Genomic DNA, 21,965 nt, shown 5'->3' with positions numbered 1-21,965 from the left:
GTTATAGCAAGCCACACAGTACATTACGAGAAGTTTCTCCGATCTGCTTGATGTTACTTGGCAATCAGAAGAAAAGGAGATGAAGAGAAGCGACGATATTGTATGCAGCACACAATCCAAATAAAGCCATTTGGAAAGAAAAGGCAGTACTGGTGGGGTTGACATGAATAGTATTTCTGTAAGATGCAAGTAGTTCGTAATAAATACACAGATGAATTTTAGGAACGCTTATAACAGTTCTATTCTTGCGCTCTAAAGGGATTTTAAGGGAAGAGAGGAAGACATTCACGTGGACAGTACCTAATTTTAAAGACCATATTCTTGCTCTAAAAAAAGCCTTTGTGTATTTGAAGGTCAGAATTCAGATAAACTTGCTAGAATTTATATTCATCGGGAAGAAACAAAATAAGTCCTGGGAAGCCCATTAAAAAAATATAATGTGCTTTTTCCCCAGGAATTACTCTGAAATTGGGTGTCATGTATCTGACTTAATTCTCTAATGGTATGACTTGAACACTAGGGGAGGGTTTACAGGAAATATCTGTTCCTTATCTGATTATAGAAGGAAACCAAAGTCTTGCAGTCTGACACTCCAAGGTGGCTTGCTGTCAACCTAAACCTCCAAAATTAACTATTTATCATTGGATTAAAACAGAGCTCAGGTCAGCCACATTGTTAAGTTCAAAGACTATCGGACCCTAAAGGAATAGACAAAAAAACACAAAGCCAGGCAGAAAAATACAGAGGCACAGAAAAATGAGGTGACCTGCCCACTATTTCAGAGCAAGAAATACCATGCCAGCCCCTCAGACCAGTCCTATAGACAACACGACTTTCCAAGTTATAGGCTGGAAATTGTGACAAACCAAGCTTGGTGGCAGTTGTTACCGGAACAAAACACCTTGAAGAACAATTTCTGTATAAGAAATGGTTCAGGAGATTGCCAGCTATCAAGAAATCATTGAAAAAAATCTTTTTGGAAAGTCTCTCCTAATGGAAAATGCAGAAGCTCATCACGAGAGCCTCACTTTTCGAAAAGAGCAGTACGGAGGCTTTGTCGAGGCTGGAGCTTTGCAGATGTGATTTTATCTTAAAAGCAGGTCCTTGAAAACAACTTGGAGCACGCCAAGGAGGCACACAGGCACTTCAGGGATCTTGAAAAGATATCACGGTATATAGCAGGAGACAAATTATGAGAGCCAAGTTAGACCCAGGGGGTGCAGGACCCGGTGCAGCACCTAACAAATCCCCCGTTATGGGAGCAAACCCCTGGCTGGGGCTGTGCTGGGGCTGTACGTCTCCCAGACTCTATGAGCCGCTCCAGACCTGCTGGAGATCCCATGAGCTATTATGGCTGAGAGTAATCCAAAGGCTTTATACCCCAGTTGCTACGCTTGTTTGGATTATATTCAGTTAAATGAATGATATTATGAATGAAAACAGAAACATCAACAAATTATATACTCTTAATTTACAAAATCTACTGATAGTAATTAAAAAGAACTACATTAAAAGACCAAGGGAAATCCAGGGAAAATCATAAGACAGTGGCACTTTTGCATTAAAAACTTCAGCAGTACGCTTAGGGTAGTAGCAGAGCGGAAAAGGAAGAAGGTTAAAGTTTAAAAAGCTGGTTGTAATTTTTTAAAAAATAATAAAATATATGCTGAAAGTGGTTTCTCAGCAGGACTGTGTCTTCCAAAACCATGGGCCCTTGAGCCAAAGCAGGCGGCCGTGCACGACTCCAGCCTGGTGGGGCTCAGAGCAATGCCTGCAGCTGGGAGGACAAGAGTACAGGAGAGAGGCAGGGAAGAAAATAATAGATGTTTTCAAGCATGTGTAGCTTCTCTGATGGGATATTTCTAATGCAAATGTCTGGTAGACTGGGGACAGAAGCTCTTTTTTTTAGCAACAGGATAACTAAGATGAAATTATTTATGCATGAACACAGTATTACAGTGCCAAAAAAAGCTAACAGTGAATTAATTCCCCTGCCTACTGATTTAAAGGACCAGGTCACAGCCTTGTCAGATGCTTTTGCATGTCACAGAGTGGTCTGTAGGAGCCCAGCGCTGCTGCTCATTGGGGTTTGTGTCATGCCACCACTGTAACAGACAGCTCACGGACAGGTAAAGACCAAGTCTCTGCCCCGATTTCCTCTTGGACCCACTGACCCTGCCTTAAGGATGCAGATGCCCGTGCCCCATGCACCAGGCACCCACAACCTAAGCTTAACACTTGCAGGGCAGCTGCAACGGCTGAAATCATCTGATACTTCCTCAGGTGTACTGAGGAACTCGTATAATCCGGTACTTGGAAGCTCATCTCTACTTTCATCAGCAGTAGACTCCAGAATGCCTTGTTATATACCCTACAACCATTAAATAATGTGTAACGCACCATATGCATGATACTTGCACAAGGGGGGAAGCAAAGATCACAATGCATCAGCATTTGGTGGCTTCTGTATCACTTTAAAAGGGGTCCAAGATGCCCCCTCCAAAAGTTTTTTAAATATTCTTTATTGTTGGGCTTTTTCACTTTTATTTAAAGAATATGAGGCACTCCATCTTGAATATAGAAGTACTGTGCTTTTGCCCAAAACAATATGCAGCATGAAAGAAATTCAAACTGACACTATTTCAAGACAGCAAAGACAAACTGATTTAGCAACTCTGACAGGCATTTATAAGCAAAATAAAATGTGAATCTAATTTCAGCCTGACTACTGAAATAATATGCAACATGTTTTGATGTCATAACATGAATATTTCATATATGAACAGCATCTTGTTTGGTACCGAGATGCTTCCAGACACCTGCAAGAGGAGGTCCTGGGAGACAGAGTCGGCTTAATTGCTATTTCTCAGTGAGCAACCTAACAGTACAGTAACTTTTAGATTCTTATTGACTTCTTAACTGTTTTGCCAGATGTCAATATGTAAAAGTTTAGAAGTAAAAATCATGGCTGAACGTTTCCTTCTAATTAATGGCTGTATTGATCAGCTAGGTTTTCCTCTTGCCTCATGTCACAGAAACCACTGGATTTCGGAAGGGCCCCTGCCAAAGAGGCATTTATACTTATGGCTTGCTAGTAAAAAGCAAAGACTCCAGCATGCTAAGAGCATCGCTTTTTAAAAGTGCATTGATAATGAACAGCCCAATGAACTAGGGCAAAGTTGGGTATTTATGGTCTCAAGAGCATTTTGGTTTGATTTGCATTGAGTTTCAAGGTTCAGAAGTTTAATAGCCAACATGGCCACATTTTCATTTCCTTCATTTCAAGTCTAGGAAAAAAAAAAACAAACCTCACAAGGTTACATCTCAAACAAGAAATCAATCCCAAATTCCACCTGACAGTTAACCAACATATGTAGAAAATATCGTCCAGCTACTGCTGAAGTTTTGCTGAATTTTGTTACAAAACATTTGCACAGCCCTTGAAGTTGCTCAATATCTTCTAGATTAAAAATATAAGCAATGAAAAAAATGCACATAATTTAAATTACACTGAATATTCAATAATGGTAATGCCTCAAGTATTAGAAGCTCTTTGATGCGTATTTCTGGGGAAACTGCGTTTGTCCTTGACCTTTGCTTACTCATTATTTTGTCTACACATAATTAACACATCCATAATATCATATAAATGCCACTTATTGATACTGTCCCAAGGGCAACTAGTTATCTGTGAAGAACATGGACACATTAACATTTACTAACTCATTTAGCTTCTCTTCCGCATTAAACTGAAGAAACCCATTTGTCAAATCACACAGAAATGTATATTAAGCAGGCAATATTTAACAAGGAAATGTTTTAAATTTTGTCAGACAACAGTGACAGTCATTTAAAGGGACAGTCCCTAACGAGGGCGACAGCGATCCTGCGCTGCCATGGCACGACTGCCACTTGAGCACATAGACCACGGTACCATCTTGAGATTATACACACAGGTTGTACATATAATTTACTTTCTTATTTTTTACATTTTTTCTTATTTAGCTACAGAAAGTTGCTACGTATACTGGATAAAAGCTTCAAATTAATTTTCAGTGAACTGCGCCAACTCAAGATTGCCCTCAGGGCACCAGCTCAACAAGGTTTGAGGTCATTCAGAAGTTCAGGTATTTAATTGTATTATACAGTATCGCCTTATGTACAGATTTCACTGCTTTGCATGATGTTGAGTATCTCCTGCAGTACGGCCAAAACCAAGAGCCTGGCAAAAGGGTTTAAGGAAAATTAATAATAATCTTGCATCCTCTTTTTTCTTCCAGAACACATTCTCCATTATTCATCAACAGAACTAAATATTCAGGGCCTTTTAAGATTATTTTGAGCATTTTGTTCACTGTACTTGACTTTTATCTGGGAATTATTTTGAAAGACTTTCATAACAAATAACTGGTAAAACATGTCAGCACTTTGTCAGGGCTGGCAAATTTTTAGTGAGCTTGAGTTAAATTTAAAATGGAAATTGTACTAATAAATTACTTGAGATGGAACAAGAGCAGCATACGACTAAACTGAAACAATGCAAAAGCAACAACTGGCATGATTCCAGCAAGAATCCAGCAAGAGCGGGCAGCACTTCCCAGCGAGCGGGAGCAGGCAGAAGCATGCTCCCCAGGCTGCAGCCTCCCGTGACTGATACAGAAATGACCTGGAGAAAGGCACAGAGGAGTAATGGGCTCTCTGGATGACACCGTGACATTTTCTCTCCTAAGCGAATGAAAATAATGAGTAAGATGTCAAACTGAGAACCGAGGGATACTGGCAGGCCCATCACCAGTGCTCTGGGTATGAAGTCCTGGGGATCAGGACTGCAGTACCAGGGCTAAGGGCTCCTCGGCTGTGGCCGTGCACAAGTGTCCCTGTGTCACACTCGTGGGACAGACGCAGGGCTGGGCTGCTGCAAGAGCTGTTTTATAAGGGAAAGATGCAGAAAGTGATGCTGGAAATCCGTCTGCATCCTGGATGCATTGGTTAGGCTACAAGTATGGCTCTGAATGATCTGTATTAAAAGTTCACCGGTTCCAAGCCAGAATCTTTCCATTCAAGAAAAAAAAAACAGAGAAAAAGTGCTTGGTAAACAGACAAGGAATGTAGTACATGAGGCTCCAACAGGGAAAAAAAATAATGAATAAAGCAAGAAACTACTACCAGCTTTTCATTTTGTACTTTTACAATAGAAGAAGGAACAGAAATAAAACATAACTTAAGAGAGTAAGAAGCAGGTGATGTAAGGAATCAATACACAAAGTTATCAAATAAGCAGAGCTGTCTGCTAGAAGAGACCCTTCTGACAGATATTTAAAAATAAAAAATCATAAGCAGCCCTGGGCAAATCATGGATTTTTCCCTGCTAATGGTGATTTAAAATATGTAAATGTATTCACAAGCTAGAAGGTGTGGATAATGACTGTTAAATGTGCAGAGCAGTGACCATTAAAAACAATAGCAGCAAATACACAAAAGACAGTTTTCAAATTTGATTTTTCTATGTTCACCATGGAAACTTCTCTCTAAGCATTATCATCAAGTTCAGCTGAAGAAATAAAACAGGCATAGTTTTACCCTCCTTTTTGTCTGTGTAGTGGAGGGCAGTATTTTCCCTTACACATTTTGTCAAAACAGTTTGAAATAGGAGTGTTTCTCTATTTGTAGAAATAAACACACAAACTCCTCATAAATAAAAAATTACCCATTACGAGTTCTCAGGTTCTGTTTTGGGGGAAAGTGGTGAAAAAGGCCAATCTGAAGTATAGCAAAAACGGATCAAGTCTGGGACTTGCCCAGCCCTCTCTGCACAATATTCCTCTCTTTTGGCAGGACCTGCACAGAAAATACATCTGGAAGTGTCCAGGGTCTCTGACAAATTACTGACAGTTGATGGATGGATCAAATCCAATATCTGGAATAGAAAATGATAAGGTTCAGAAATGAAGGGGATGAGTGACAGTGGCTAAGGAGATGAACAGACAGGGGAACCTTCACAGCAGAAGAATGAATCTTCTTTTTCTCCATGAAGAGGATAATGAATGGGTTGGCAACAACAGGAATTCATTTTCAGCTATGAATACTGGTCATAAAAAAAACTCTACAGTGCTTTTATATTTGTGTTAGCAGTGTTCCTAACACGTGGAAAGTATTTAAGACTTTATAAAACTTAACTGTGACCAATGATAACGGGTGTCTGCGCCAACATGCCATCACATTTGAGAGCTGGAAACACTCTCCCAGATCAGCAGTCCAGCCCACTCGTAGTACCAACACACCATCACTCTCTCCCTTCCCAAAGCCATCAAAGTCACCTCAAAGACAGTTTTATGATTTCTAAACATGTTCAGATTCAGATAAGGATAAGAAAGTGTTTAGACATGTAATATGACCCAAAGAGTAAAGGGATTATAACAAAGAGAGAGAGAAAAAAAAAAGGATTTTTGAATCAAAGCATATTTTCTGCCATGAATCACTTTGTCCAATGTAGCTTTTAGAATTTTTAATAATTTGGTATGTTCTGCCATTAGTAAAAATAAACAGTCACACGAGTTAATTCCCAGGAGTGTCCTATTTCATTGACATTTTCCACTGGAGAAAGAAATTGCTCAAAGGGAAGTTTCCAAAAAGCAATGCTTCTCTGGACTACTACACATCCTTTTTTTTAATGCAGTTTCCTCCCCCTGAAGTCCAGTGTAACTCTTATTTCTGCCACACTTCTATTTTCAGCTAATATATTTAGCCATTTGCAGAAGTGGAATATGAGGAGCCATCCAAAATGGACACACATTTCCTGCTTGTTTTTCAACAAACTAATTCTACTTTCTTCCATATCCTGCCTGTACAAATGACATCCTTCCTACAAACTAGTCTACAAGACCACAATACAATTTAGCAGTCAAAACAGGGATGCTCATTATCTGCTTCTCCTTCTGCTATTTACTTTTTTGGCTTCCATTCACCTTTTCTTCTCAACTTACACAATATTTGGGTCAGTTACTTTCAATTCTTTTGCATTGTCTCACAGCCACTGACAGGTGTTATGGGAAACGCATCTACTCTAGCTGTATTATTAATTTATAAACAGTTACAAAAATTACACAGACAAATATTCTGCAAAATGAAAATACCCTTGGGATAGTTGGCCCACTTTAGTTCACAAATGCTAATGACAACTTTCCTCCCCTCCTCTCTTCAGATTATATGTTTAATATAAGAGGATTCTTTTTTCCTACAAAAGAATCCAAAAAGTCTGAACAGAACAAAAAAAAAGGAGTTTGGCTAGAGAGAGGGAAAGAAGGATGAAGCTCAGGAAGTTATTTTTTCTGGACCCAAGTTAATCCTGTGGGAAATCAGTGCAATTCAAAGGGCTTTTTTTTTTTTTTTCCACACTAAACATCTAAGTCAGCTCATGTTCATCTGAAACTCAGTTTACTTTAGAAAGGCTAAAGAAATAAAGCAGTCCATCAATTATTTAAAGTGTTTGGCCCTGATCCTGTAAAGGTTTGGGTACATGCTTAATTTCATCAGTCTTAAAGACAGAGTCTTCCACAGCCAGAGGCTTGGTCAGTGGAGTGGCTGGAAAAGAAAAATGCATGAACTGGCTTTTTCAGTGAAAAGAGTCGTTCTGGTCCTGGACGAAGGATGCTCCGAGCAGACAGTCAGGACGAATCCAGAGCTGGATGCTCAGGGCATGGCCCCTGTCACCACAGTGGCCCTCCCGATCTCAGCCACCTCCATCAGCAACCATCTCCCAGCAGGGTCAGAGCCGGACACAGCAGGGTCCAGACGTGGACTAACGAGTGCCAAGGGAGGGGTGGCAGTCCCCCACCCTGACCTCGTGGCCAGAGGCCAGACCCGAGGGCAGCTGAGCCTCAGCACTGGCTCGCGTTCAGCCTGCATCACCCAGGGTCCCTGGTCCTTTACAGCAGAGATGCTGAAATACAGATGTAGAAATTCAGAAAACAGAGGTATATAGTTAATATAGAACAAAATATACTACATTATATAAAAACAGAAATATAGATAATACACATAATCTTCATCCTTACAAGAAGTGGATTGCAATGGAGAAATGCATTCTTCTGTTCCATGGAATTTAATTAGTTACTAAATTTAGATACTGTCAGTATAGTTATAGAGGATACACTGCAGACGGATTTTAATATTGCATGATACTTTATATTTTACACAATACTAATGGGTGACATTACATTAGTATAGATATTGTCAAGTATTTCTATGAGAATGCTTAGGTCTACTCATAATGTTTTAGACAGCTAAATCATATTTGATTACATTTTCACAAATATACTTTCAGTTCCAGGTATTGGTAGTTTTAAAGCAAGTATTCAGAGACACCCTGGATCTCATACAGTTGCGAAGGACTGATCCAAAGCAAAAACTCAGGTGCAAAAATAATTAAATCTGTTTTAAGAATAAGACAGAGTTATGAAGCAATCCATGGGGGATAAGAAAAGATGTCAGTGTTAAAATTTCTCCTCTGCCATAAACTTATTATTTTTAATAGCTCAGTACCCTAAAATTCAAAGAATTTGAGTAGAGCTTACTAGACACTGAAGTGCCTAAATGCCTCTGTATCCCTGACCATCTTGGCATGTGCATCTCGGTTTTTGATCTCCAATAAAATAGCACACAACCAGCTCAGGAGAATTCCACAGGGATAATTACAGACCTGAAATTTTAAGTCCATTCAGAGACTACAGTAATAAGGGTCAAATAAGTTCTCAAGTTTGATTCAAACTGCTTCTACTTCAAACTGCAGAACTTCACAAAGTATTTTCTCCTGGAGATACTGGGTTTAGCTATAGTCTGGCCTAAATTTTCAGAGTCTTATTCAAAAGTCACTGAGACAGACAGTATCTGCCACTTCAGACTGGTGCAATTTGTGAAGGATTTTATAAATCCTTGAAGAGCATTCCCCCACCTTCTTTTTTAATTTTTTTTCTATTGAGCAGACTCACGCAGCCTGAACTACTTTGCAAGATCTGTGCCACAGTAATGCATGGGGCTGATATCCCACATCTGCCAGAGATAGAAGCTAGATGATCCAGAACTAGAAGTGCCATTTTAAAATGTGACCCTGAAATTTATTTTTGACAGATGGGATTTTTCAGGTATAGAACTGTGTTATCGCTGTAATATCTGAACTCAATTTAAGTTTGATCTATAAGATTATTTTCATTTCAACCCCTTTGGACACTTGCAACAACAATACTTCCCTGCTCCCTACACGAATCTAATTTGGTCTTGCACTGCAACTCTGCTTAGAAAGCTGTTTAGTGGCAATGTTTCAGAAATATGAATCAAATTTTCTTGAGTGAAATAAAATTAGCTATCCAGGAAAGGATAATCCACTCTTCTAGGGGCAGTGATTCCATATTTTAGGTAATGGTTCTAAAATACAATAATAATCATAATAATAAAATGGTTCTGATATACAGTGTGTGCTGACAGCAAGCAGACTATCAGAGATAGCCTTGCTATCTCTGGATACACTGGGAATGATTGGAAGCACTGGCAGGTCCACAAAACTGTATACTTACACCACAAATCTCAGAACTTCCTGACATGTTAAAACAAAGGAAAGAGACAGCAGTGTAACAGCTGAGGGTTTGGTCCCGGGGCTGGATTCAATGTAGAGACCACTCCAGTGCTAAGTTAAATGCTTTTAAAAGAGGATTTGAAGGATCTTCCTCCTGGACCAAAATCTCTTGCCTCTGCACCACCTCGGTGGCCAGGAGGAAGCTCCCCAGGGTGGAGGAACAGGACTGTCCAGCTAACGGCTGTCAGTCCCTCCTCTCCTAGAGCAAGAGAGCCTCTTCAGCAGCAGACCCACCACAAACAGGTTTTTTTGGCAAGTCTTCCTCGGATTGTGTAGACAGAGGAGAAGCACCCATAATTCAGTCTTCTATGGGATGTCGTTCTTACTGCTGATTGCATGAGCAACATTGCATGAGCCACTGCATGAATGGAGCCACCAAAGCAGTGACAGAAGAGTCCAAGTAGAGGAGAAAAGAAGAATTGAGAGGAATTTTTTCCTGGCCTTTTGAAGTTTTATTGCCATGCCCTATGCTCTTTGTCATTTTTCCACCCCCTCTGTAACTCCCATGCCTTTCCTCTCCCAAAGCAAAGAGATAACCAAGCCTGCAGCTCTCCCGGTTTATTTAAGCACCTTCCATCTCCTTTGCTCTGGCTCAGCACAGACCACCCAGGAGGAGGCCAGAGCCACAGAGCACGGCTGTGCAAGCAAGTGTGTACAGAGAAGCAAATCTAAATTAATTAAATAAACAGCAATACAAACATTGCACTTCTGCCCATTTATGCTAGCTGCTGCAGAACAGGTTCCTCCATATAATGTTTGCAGAGGAGCTGTGATGTATCACTTAATCTACTGTAAGGACTCTATTCATACCACCCGAGGTTGGCCAACAGTGTGCTATTCAGCTCCGCTGCAAGCTCCCACTTAAACAGGATTGAACAAACAAGAAGAAGGTATTACTGAGCTATTATTGGCATCTTTTGCTACATGCTGTCAAGTTTCTACCTTCAGTGGTCCAGAAGATTGAAGTAGAAAAGCAGATGAGACAGTACAATCGTGCGGTACAGTTGGATTTTATACTTACACACTGGAAAAGCACTGACTGACCTTGAAACTTGCTCTTCAAAGGAAAGAATCAAGACTGAAACTAAATAAGCAAACAAACAAAACACCCCCCCACCAACAAATCCACCCCAAACTCAAGTTAACAGGGGAGTGGCAACCAAACCAAACCCTCTTGATCCATGCTGTTAGCACAGCAATGCTGCACAATGACGTGACCCCAACATACTCAAAACATGTTGGGCCACAACCATTTCAGTGCCTTAAATCAGACCGTTTCAAACACACATCTTCTGGAGTGCATTTTGCTTTTTAAAAGAACTGCATTAGTCATGATGTTTTGTTTTCTGGAGAAGGGCATCTCCAGCTCATACGTAAACCTCTGTGGTGAGAGCAGGTGACCTGGTTTCTGGTGGTTTTACCTCCCAAGGAGCAAATGTTGATGTACTGAACTGCTCTGTACACTGCAAACGTGCTTGGGACAGCTGACTAATCTGCCAAACAACACAGAGTCTTCCTGAACTTCAGAAGTGCACATTCAGAACTCAGGAAACTGCCTGACGTGGCCAAAAACATGCAGTGGCAGTATTTGGCAGCTACCCAATTCTGCACATTTTCTGAAGCCCTCTTGGTGCAACTCAGCTGCAGTTTCAAACTGCTCTGCACCACCATCCATCTCCCTCCATCTATTTGCTTTCTCAGGCATTGCAGCATGTTTAACTTCTAAGCCCTTGAGGGTGATTGAGCCAATTACCAAATGTACAGTCAGCTCTCCACCACGAAGTGCTCAACACTCCAGTTCACATCCAAGTTTCAGGAACTGCTGATCATTGCAAAGATGCTGACCCCACCCTGCCTAAAAACCACAACACCAACTAGACTGTCAGTTCAGAGCATCATCTCTCCTCATCCCGTATTTCTGAGCCATGCCCTGCCTTTTAGCACGCTTGGTAATTTGGCAACTAAAAGAGGATAGAACCTATTCAGGAACTGGGTTCATCTACTGGTAAGGGTGGCAGAATTGGAAAAAAAGGGTAAGAGCAAAATCAGGGCCAGGAAGATGTGGGGCTGTAGCTCTCCTACAGCCAATAGTCTGAAACATGAGTATTGCTGAGGAACCTGGAGAGACTTCTGCTTTCAACCAGCCTGCATGGGATTCAGACCAGTCTATGGACAAGGCTCTCTGTCAGCCCAGTCCTGACTGGGAGAACCCATCATTTGAGGGTGATCAAATATCTCCTTGCCATACACATACCTTTCCAGTGACAAAAATTATCAGTGGTAGTATGTGGCTTGTAAGTGTTACTGGACATGCTGTGCTCATAGCTTTAAGTTTTCTGTTGCAATGTGACGTGATAAAATTTAGAGTATATGAAACCTCAATCAAATCCTTTTTTCCTATGGACACCAACTAAAAAAAATTTCTGTTAAAACAATTGTATCGTGCTCCCATAACAGCTAACAAGCTGGGGGATTTTTTCCCCCTTTCAAGTCATTCATACTGAAGTACCTTCAACAGTGAAAAACACCAGTCACAGCCAGTTGGCAGGAGGGCTCCGCTTTTAATAGCCACTCCAGGGATGAAGGACATGCAAACTCCTAACTCACACACTTGTTGTGGAAAGCCCTTGGCCAGTCAGACCACACCGTTCCCAACTTCCATTTAGCTGAGCAAGCGAAGCTGGGAACCCATTAATTTGCCGCGTGAGTTATGGTTCCCTGCAGCACCTTTTGTTCACTGTCAGGGTTCTGCAACAATGACGAATGCAGCTACATTCAGCCCAAAACTCTAGAATTTGATATACTAAATCATTCTGGATATTAAATGTCTCAGCGATAAGCCTAGCAAATGAATTCCTCTGGAGCCTACACTTTTTGCTGTACACAAGGCAGGAAGGACTCCAAATAAAGTCCCCTATTGCTTCATGGAAAATGATGCCGTTTGGTAGCATTGTCACTCCCAGAAAAGAAACCAGAATCCCAGGAAAATTCACGCAACTTCCAGCGGCTACTAAAAGAAGCTGCAGATCTGCTTGAATAACTGAGGCAGCAGAAGGCAGTTTGGGGCATTAGGAGCTCACCAGTTATTCTTATTTTAATAGTAGTAGCTGTACACGCATATAAAATTTCCACTTACCCTGGTAAATAAACAGGAAAGACTGCAGCAAAATAAACAAACAGGGGAACACAGTCAGAATGCTTAAGCAGCAAGACACAGGCAGGTTTTCAGTCTTACTCTTATCAATCTCGCTATTAATCTTTTTTGTTAAAAATAATCTCCTTCATTCAGCCGCAGCATACTGAAGTCAAGAGAACTGAATAAATTACATCTCAACTAATTTGTAAAGAATACGTAACTTTTCAAAGGAATCCTAAACCAAAACAAATTAAGGCGTGAAGAGGGTGGAACAATTGCTACTTAATTTTTAATTTCGCAAAATCACCATCAGATACATCACAGTGGGTAACACCAGAAAGATTTTGCAAGCTTCATAAACAATAGAGGTATTACTCATTATCACACAAGTACAAATTAGTTTGACCTTTCCAGATTGCTCATACCAGGCTTCCTTTTTTCCACTTGACTAGAGAAAATATTGAGTCAATCCATGTTCAGCGCTCTTCATTCTCAGATGCATTTGACTAGTGGTTTTTCCCTACACCTGCAATTAGAAGACACCCATCACACACTGAATTCACCCGAGTAATTCTTTGACCCAAAGCAGCGCATTACTAGTGCTCCCTAAGAGAGACCCAGCCTTGCGCTTACCGTTGCTCTGTATCTGCTTTTCCCATCTCTGTCTCCCCGATAAAACAATGTGTGATACGTTCATTTAATATTCATTGTAGAAAGTGTTAGCAAACAATACAAAAATATCGCTGTGCCAGCAGAGATCAGAGGGAGGGATGCTCAGTGCCTTCCATCTGCCATGCCCGTCCTTCCTGCCCACAGACCTTATCCCTGCCCACCGAGAGACGCCTGCATGATGTCCACAGAAAATGGGGCTGGCAAAGACCTCTTCTGCCATGTGTATTTCTGGACTGGACTAACACTGAACTACCCTTAACAGACACAAGCACATCCCCAGAAAGCTTTCCTGCAAGTCATCAAGTAGGAGAACTGCGCACAGAGAAACTATCCTTTATGCCATGCACCTTTCAGGACAGCTTCTCTGTGCACTCCCTGCTCACAGGCACCGATTTCTGCAAAGTTTAAAATCATTCTTCATGGATAAGCGGCCCTTTTGATCAGCATGTCTGACCATGTTGGATCCAAGAGAGGAATCCTCTTGTTCTCTTGATCATCTTGTGTTGAAATCAAAGGAGTTGGGGAAAAGCAGAGAGGGTAACGCTCAGCAAGCCACAAGAAAACCTTACCTGTCAGCCAAAATGTAAGAGGACCTGATGCATCTGGCTGTGTAAGTAAAGATGAATAACAGCAAGTATAAAAGCAGTGAGGGAAATGAGGGGTAAATGGAGAAGCAGAATGGCTTTGTGGGTCAACAGAATCACAACACAGAAGGAACGTGTTAAGGAGGAAAATTATGTGGTTTTGTACTGATTCATTAGAGTTAGGAATCCTGAGAAAATGATACTGTAAAAATTGCAATTAGGGTTATAGGCATAAAATTCAGTATCCATCTAAAAGCCTGCAAACTGGCACCAGCTCCTTCCCAGGCCTGTGGAGAAGGGCACACGCTCCCAGAGCTCCAGGTCTGGCTGCAGGTGCTCCCCGGGTGCGCCCTCCTGACTGGGCGGGATGCAGGATGCGGGACGTGGGACGCGCTGTGGGATGCGGGATGCGCTGCGGGATGCGCTGCGGGATGCTCGGCAGATGGGATAATATGTGGTGGGATGGGATGCAGGATGCGGCATCACCCGCCGGGGGCTGGAGCGGCTCTGGCAGCAGCAGGAGCTGTGCGGGTGACGGGGGTCGAGTGCTGCCACCCTGTGGGATCAGTGTCACTCGTGTCTCCACGTGTCACACTGCCTCTGCTGAGCTCTCAGTGCTCAACAGTGCACCTGGGTTTGGGAAACCACGGGGGGCTCTGAAACCCAAATAAGCCGTTTCCACAGAAGCGTAACACACTGAAATACATTCGAACATTAATTCAGGAGTTGGAAATGTTTATAAAGATGATTTGGACCAAAAAGGTTACCGAATGCTGGCCAGAATAAGAACATATATTATAATTCAAAATAATTTGCATGTCAAAGCTAACGATCTGATGTATTTACACAATTCGTATTTATTTACATGTACAAGGCCTGGATTGAAATCCTGTTTTGTACATTGCTAAGAGCTGATTCTGTTTGAAATTACTCTTCTGCTGTACTTCATATTTCATTCATTTGTACTTCCAGCTATACATGCACAACAGAGGGCATTATACATCACCCTAATTGAACAATACAGATCAATTAAATATGAAAAGTCCTTCTTGGACTAAAACCCTCTTAGGCAAACGTTCTGCTCTTATGCTAAGTAACTCTTTTAAAAAAGCTAGGAGTTGAGTGCTGTTCAGAAGCTTTTTTTTTTTTAAAAAGACTGGGAGACAAAGACGAAGAAGATTCATCCATTCATTCATGACAAGAGGATACAGAGCTTTTGCCTCCACTTCACAAGAGCAGGATAGTAGTGACAAAAAAAATCTTACTTGATGAAAGCTATTCAGTACTCTACGCGGGAGGTGAAGAACCCTCCTCCGCTCAGCACTGAGGACGTCTTTCAAACACCTCTCGTGGGTCACACCATTACACAAAGTACAGTGTTATCAAATAATATCATGGAAAAAGAAAATCACATTAAATGAATTTATGTACTGTTGGTAGCCATAGCTACAGGTTCCTCACACATACACTATATAAAATGTGGGGGTCCAACTAAAGGTCCAAGGGGAGAAGATCCAGCACATCAGGCCAGCAAACAGTTCACACTTGATGGTGTCAGAAACCAAGGTTGCCAGAGGTGGGCTAAGATCCCCCTGAAAGCAGCTCAGCATCATGGCAGTTAGCCAGGATGTTTATTTTGCCATTGACTCACCAATACATGTTCTTTGTTAATGTACAACCTGTCCTAGAAGAGATCATTGATTTAAACCTGGTACAAACCTACAGCTAAGTTAACAGAAGAATCTGGCTCAGATATGAGCCTAGTACTATCAGTCCAAGGAAGAGAAACCTGCCTGACAGCAACCTGGGGACAAAGCTTATGGGCCTTCTCCAAGCCCTAAGGTCAGCTGTTAGCTCAGAGGTAGCAAGTGGCTGTGACTCCCAAAGGCACAGAACAGACCATGGCTCAGTCAGAAGAGGGACATGGAGGGAGGCGGGACTAAACCCAGAGGAGGGGTCTGAGTAGAATTCAGTTTTTCTACTAATGGCTCCTTAACAGAGGCCAGGAAGGGGGAGATCACCCAAACCATGGCTATGGATGGATAAAGATCTCTGCTCAAGGTTTTATAGCTATAGCTAGAAAGATGTAAAAATGGGAGATCAGAACCATTAACATACAGCTGGGAACAGGGAAGGGAGCAGGAAAAGCAGTGTTCACTGAATAGCCTCAGCAATCCTGTGGACTTTCACAGATAGTTCTGGGTTTTCACACTCCTATTACTGGAAGCATAGAGATGGAAATGTGTTTAATTGTTTGAGTACGATGTCGTTTGTAAGTCTTCCCAAACAATACCCTGTTATCTGCATTTAAAAAGAGTTTAATAAACCACGCACTTACAGTTCCCTTGAAAAAACACTGGTAGGTTATTGCTCTTCAGAACTATTCACATTAAAATACCATCGTAACACAGGTTTTTCTACTACAAACACCAAGTTTGCTATTTGTTCCCTTTCTTAGTCTTCTAATTGACTAACTAAACCTTATATAGATTGCGTTTAAATACCACATCTCTTCATTGACTAAATATTTATATAAATAAATTATAAACACAGATTTTGTCCGAGGCCAACAAAGATAGAATTTATAGGCGAGTAAATTAGTCTAGAGTTAGAGGCAGCTCAGGACTAACTTGTCCCCTGAACAGCTACCAAGTGTCAACAGCTCTTGGAAAATCTTTCAAGTCTCAGCAGCTCTGGCCACGTCCCCTGGCTGGGTGCAGCCCCCCATGCTCCCCCCACCAGTCACCTCAGAAATACTTTAATTCAGGAAATCCCAGGAGATGCAAGTGGTGACCAGGTCAGAAATTAAAATACTCCCAAGAAAGACTGCGGGGGGTGCAGGGACACTGGTGGAGGAGTCCTTTGGGCTGTCTACATGTGAGAAAGGACTGCAAAGGAAGATGAACCATCACTGCAGGGAGTGCTGTCATATCGCCCTCCTGGGTTAAAAAAGATCCAGAGAAAGCCAAGACTAACAGCTGGTCTTTCAACCACATCTTGCTCTGCAAACAAGAATGGGGAAAGCCCATGTGAGATGGTTAATAACAACTGTGTCCACTGAGTCTCACTGAAGCCTGGCTCAAAGTCTCTGGAAAAACTAAAGAGGAGAAAAGGTGGTGAAGTACCGCTGTGGTACTTTTCATCTTTAGTAAAATGTATTGTAGGAGAGCTTGGTACTGGATATATCAAAACTTTTATTAATAAAGATGTTGGGCCACATCTGAGACACCTCCAGCAAACCTTCAAGTAATAGAGCAACAACTGCTGATCAACTGGGAGTTTACTGAAGAATTAATAGAAGAAACAAATGTGGCAGGACCTCATTTTTTGAAACCTTAAGCTGTTTAACACTATTTTTTTAAAAAAAATCCCTATGAAGGTATTTTTAAAATGAAATGGTTGTAAATTATATTCTTGAGCCCCCAAATTGTTTTTGAAGTTGAACAGTGCAATAGTGTATCACTTACCTTACTGAAGTCCACATGCTGATACATCTATGCCGTAATTACGAACCTGAGCAAAAATTCCAATTTACATTGCAGAGTCAAAACTTTCTCCTTATGCTCTAGCTTCCTAAATTTGAATAATGCATACAACAAAGTCACTAGATCAATTGTTTTCAAAATACTTTGACCCTGTTGCTCCTAAGGGTTTGACTTTCAGTGATTTAACCCAGCAATTAAAATCAACAAATGCTTCTTTTTCTTGGTGTCCTGTTGAAACAGATTTTTATCCTGCAGATTAAGATAGAAAGTGACTGCTTGTATCTAGGGAAAAGCAAAAAATGAAGTTATTTCCCAAGTACAACACATACAGTACTGGAAACCCCTGTTTAGTGTAGAAAATACTGTTGTCTTGGTTCATAATGAAATGTGAACCTCATTTATGCTAAGACTGCAAGCAGATTTGACACAAGAGTTTTTGTTTTAATATCACCATTTTTGGTGGATGATGGTAGGGGACAGTTGTATACTCACATGAAACATTAAATCAGGTGGATGTCATCATTATATATTTGCTTTGCTAATAATAAAAAGAATGAATCACTACTGTCATGATATTCATATTTATATTTGAGTAACCACTGTAGCAGATAACAGTAAAGATGTGTGCAAGTTTAAATCTTGGCAGCACGCCTAGATTAGAGCTTCGGAGCTGACATTTGTGGATTTTCTGTGATTCATGTTACTTTTCTGTGTTTGTGATTACCTTCCTGTCAGGTGCTGCACATCATTCATGCACCCAGCAGCAAACTTCCAGTTTCTGCATGTGAGGGAAAATTCCCAACTGTTGCACCAAAACCTCTGCAGATTGAGCCCCATCCTCTGTATGACAGCGGGGCTGAACAGCAGGTCACCAGCAAAATCAAAAGGAGTGTGTAAACAGCTTTTACAAGGACATTATCGGGTCATTTTAGGCCACAGACAGGAGTGTGGGAAGAAACCCCAGACTTGCTCTAATCTAACGTGGCTAAAAATAGACCTGGGATGATTTATGAACTTTCAAACGCAGCAGAGTATTTTTAAGCAATAGCATCTTCTCCCGCACCGCCTGCAGCCCAGGAGCTGCCTGCACGGCGCCGGGGCTGTGCCCACCCGTGCCCCTGATGGAGACCAGCCACAGGCAGCTGACGTCTCCATCATGCTTCACCAAATAAAATTCAGAAAAACCACGAGAGAAAATAAAAAGGCAATGATCTAGCTGTCTTGTGGTTAATATCCTTCCTGCAGCTCTGCCTTGTCTTTATCTCAGATTTTTTTATTTTTTTTTAATCAAGTTAACTACACAGAACTGTCAGAGAAAGCCAACTCCCTAAACCAAGGGAAATAAGTTATGTGGCACCAGAATATCTACAAAATTATTCTGAAGTTTTGTATCTGTGGTAGAAATTGTACAGGAGCTTACACCTGTTTTCTTAGCTGTCCCTAACGGGGTAACACAGGAGTGCATTTTAAATCAAAGAAATGTTAATCCCAATAAATATTAAGACCTGAATATCAACAAGAAACACTTTCATGCATGAGGTGCAAGATTGGGAACCAAGGTGGGCTCTTTCACCAGCTGCTTGCTGCCTTGCAGTGCTGCTAATTTCCCCTCTAGAATAAACACTCCTGAGCTGATGGTTAAAAATCAGCACTCGGGAAACATGCAACGGAGGGATTAACACTGGAAATACAACTGAAGCCACCCCAGGGAAGGATGGCTGTGGTCTCAGAGACCACCCACCCATGAGGGCTTGTGCCACACCGTGGCCAAAGGCATCCTCGTGGCCCAGAGAAGACGACACGCTGCCACTCGCCCCCTCCCACCATCCAGAGCACACTGAAGGCACACTTGCCCCTCATCGGACATCCATGGTGACCTCAGGCGAGGGGCTGAGGAGCTCCGGACATCGCTGTTAACGCACGTAAAGTTCAGGTTTGAAGGCAATATCATTTCATCATGTTTACTGTTTACGTGCTAAGGGAAAAGTGAGACTTCTTGCAAAGCTAAGCTTTTCTTCTGCTGTCACATTCAAAACATACATTTTGTCATCATGTAGAAGAACACAAGCTTAAAATTCTAGGAACACTAGATGGGCTAGTAGAGAGCTCAACTCCACTGCAGAAGATAAGGACGAGAAAATTTCCAAGCCGCCAGAGTTTTGCCAGGATCATTCAACTCCAACTATGGGCAGGCACACCCTGCTTTACTCCAGTCCTCACCAGCCAACACAGGGGTAACACAGACAGGGCAGGGGACTCCCCGGAGCCTCCGAAGAGGTGGCATTTACAAAACCACACAAAATAAAGGGTTTAGTGTGGCTTCCTGTGAAGGGTTAGTTTGCTTGATGGGATCTGATGAAACACCTCCTGAAATCAAGCAAAATCTTGTCAGATGTGTTCAGCTCTGCCCAGAGTTCAGCACAGGAGGGAGAGGTTGCTGCACGCCAGTGGAAGCCATTGTCTAAAACAGGCTGCTTTGGGAAAATTAGCAGTGTGCACACCTCTAAATGAGGCTGTACAGCAAGTAAAAGAGGGATTAGCCATGTAAAGTAAGTCCTTTTGGTATTAAAGAGGGGAGGTGACTTTGAAGGATTATTCAAGAGCGATTTAAGCAGTTTTCAGGGACTTACAAACGCAGGGTAAAAATGCAATCTCCTCAGGTCCAAAAAGAAGAAAAATCAGTGTCCTGGCCAGGAAAGCAGCAGAAAACGCTTCTGGAGGGTCCCTCAGGCTGGCCCCAAGCGCAGGGCCCCATTACCCTGCTCCCCATGCTCGGTGCTGGCCATCGTGCCCCACGCCAGCGGCATGGGGAGCCCGGGCATGCGGGAGCGCGGCTGGAGCATCACACGCTCACCTGGGCTGGACCTGCTGGCAGCCAGCAAGAGACACGAGGGAAGGGGCTTCGCCAGGCGCGATGCCACCGGGACATGCCCCGGGCCCCAGCATCCCCGGTAGATGCTGTGTCAGGAAGGATCTCGGGAGTCGTGGGGCCGTTGGAGCAGGAGGTGAGGCTGCAGGTCCCGAACCGAACCACGTAACCAGCAGGATGTGCAAGCACAAACACAAAAACTGACTCCTCTCCGCAGCCAAATGTTCCCCTTCTTCCCTGCACCTCAGGGTGCCTAATCAACATGCTGGCTCTTAATCCTTTGCCCACATTAATCCAGCAAGGGAAAATGAATACGTTGCTGCAAGACATCAGACTGTTTTATTGAATCCTCCTCGAAAAAAAAAAAAAAAACAACCAAAAAAAACCAAACCAAAAAAACACCAACCCCACAACCGCTTTTGCTTAGTCTAAAAGGTGATGCATAATTAGTATGTAAGATACAAACTATTTCCACTTGTTATGCAAGCAGCATCGTTTAATTTGTAGTTTAGAGAGCAAGTCATTCCTGTCTGGGATAAATAAAACAACATGCTGCATTATGTTGCTCACGACACGGTAGCAACAGCAGCCTGGGGAAAGCAAAAAGAAGCTGAAAGTCGAGCAAGGGAGGCTGGCTGGATCCAGCAAAAAGTTATGCATACATTTCTGCCGGCCGAGACACGCACGCCGCCCCATCCCCGCCGCCCTTCCCTCTCTCCGCACCCGCGGCCAGCTCTGCCCGTCCTCCTCCGCGCCTCTCCGCGCCCCTCCGCCCTGGCACACCCCGCCGAGGAGCCGCCACGGCGGCCGCGCTGCGCATCCCGCTCCGCGGGTACCGCGGGGAGCCCCCCGCTATCTCCCTTCCCCGCGGGCACCCCGCGGCGCTCTCCTTCCCCCCTCCCTGCAACAGCTTTCCTCATTTCTCCCCATTTTCAATATTTTTTTCTTTCTTTTAAATCTGCCTCCCTCCTCCCGCTGCAAAGCCGCGCCGCGCTTACCTGGGCGGGGCGGGGGGGCATGCTCGGCTCCGCGGGCGCGGGCGCTGCCTGCCCGCCTTGCGCGGCAGCGCGGAGGTGCGCAGCTCCCGCAGCAGCCCGCGGCCGCAGCATTGAGCGTCAGCGGCCGGGGAGCCGGGCGAGCGCCGCGCAAACCCCACCTCCCAAACCTGCGCCGTGCGCGGGGGGCGGGCGGAGGAGCCGCGGGAGCGCGGGCGCCCTTAACCCTTCTCCCACCTCGCAGCGCGGGCGCGGTACCTACGCGCAGCGGGAGCGCTCTGCTGGCAGTACAGCCCCCTCCCCACTGCCCTCCTGCGGGGTTGGCTACAGAGGCTCAGCCCCCATCGGCGCTGCCCTGCTCCTTTTTTGTTCTCCTTTTACGGCTCGCACCCGCGGAGGCGGGACTCGTCCGCACCCGCGGAGCCGAGGCGGCCGCAGCCCGGGGCAGCCCTGCCGCTGCGGAGTGGGAGAAGGGTTTGGGCGATCACTTCCCTGTTTTTCTCCCATCCTCGACCAGCCCCAGTCCCGATAACGACAGACCTGAGAGTCCCAAATTACAGCTCGGGGCATTATTTTTTTTTAATATCCCCCCTCCC

At 43.3% G+C, this 21,965-nt stretch overlaps 1 protein-coding gene across 3 annotated transcripts in view; it reads right to left on the bottom strand.

Moving 5' to 3' along the window:
- The window catches only part of LOC141928213 (contactin-4), a 343,764-nt gene extending 322,171 nt beyond the window's left edge, over positions 1–21,593 (bottom strand). For 2 of the 3 annotated variants that reach the window (XM_074836060.1, XM_074836064.1), the window contains exon 1: positions 21,373–21,427. The gene's annotated coding sequence lies outside the window, so the exon portion shown is untranslated. Of the gene's footprint in view, positions 1–21,372 lie in introns of all 3 variants that reach the window. The other variant, XM_074836062.1, reaches the window with a different exon arrangement.
- Between the last annotated feature and the right edge of the window lie 372 nt (positions 21,594–21,965).

The sequence above is a fragment of the Strix aluco genome, chromosome 11 (genome assembly GCF_031877795.1).
Source record: "Strix aluco isolate bStrAlu1 chromosome 11, bStrAlu1.hap1, whole genome shotgun sequence".
In the NCBI taxonomy this organism is placed as follows: domain Eukaryota; kingdom Metazoa; phylum Chordata; class Aves; order Strigiformes; family Strigidae; genus Strix; species Strix aluco.
The sequence above is the reverse complement of the archived record's forward strand: the minus strand, read 5'-3'. Positions and strand labels throughout refer to the sequence as shown.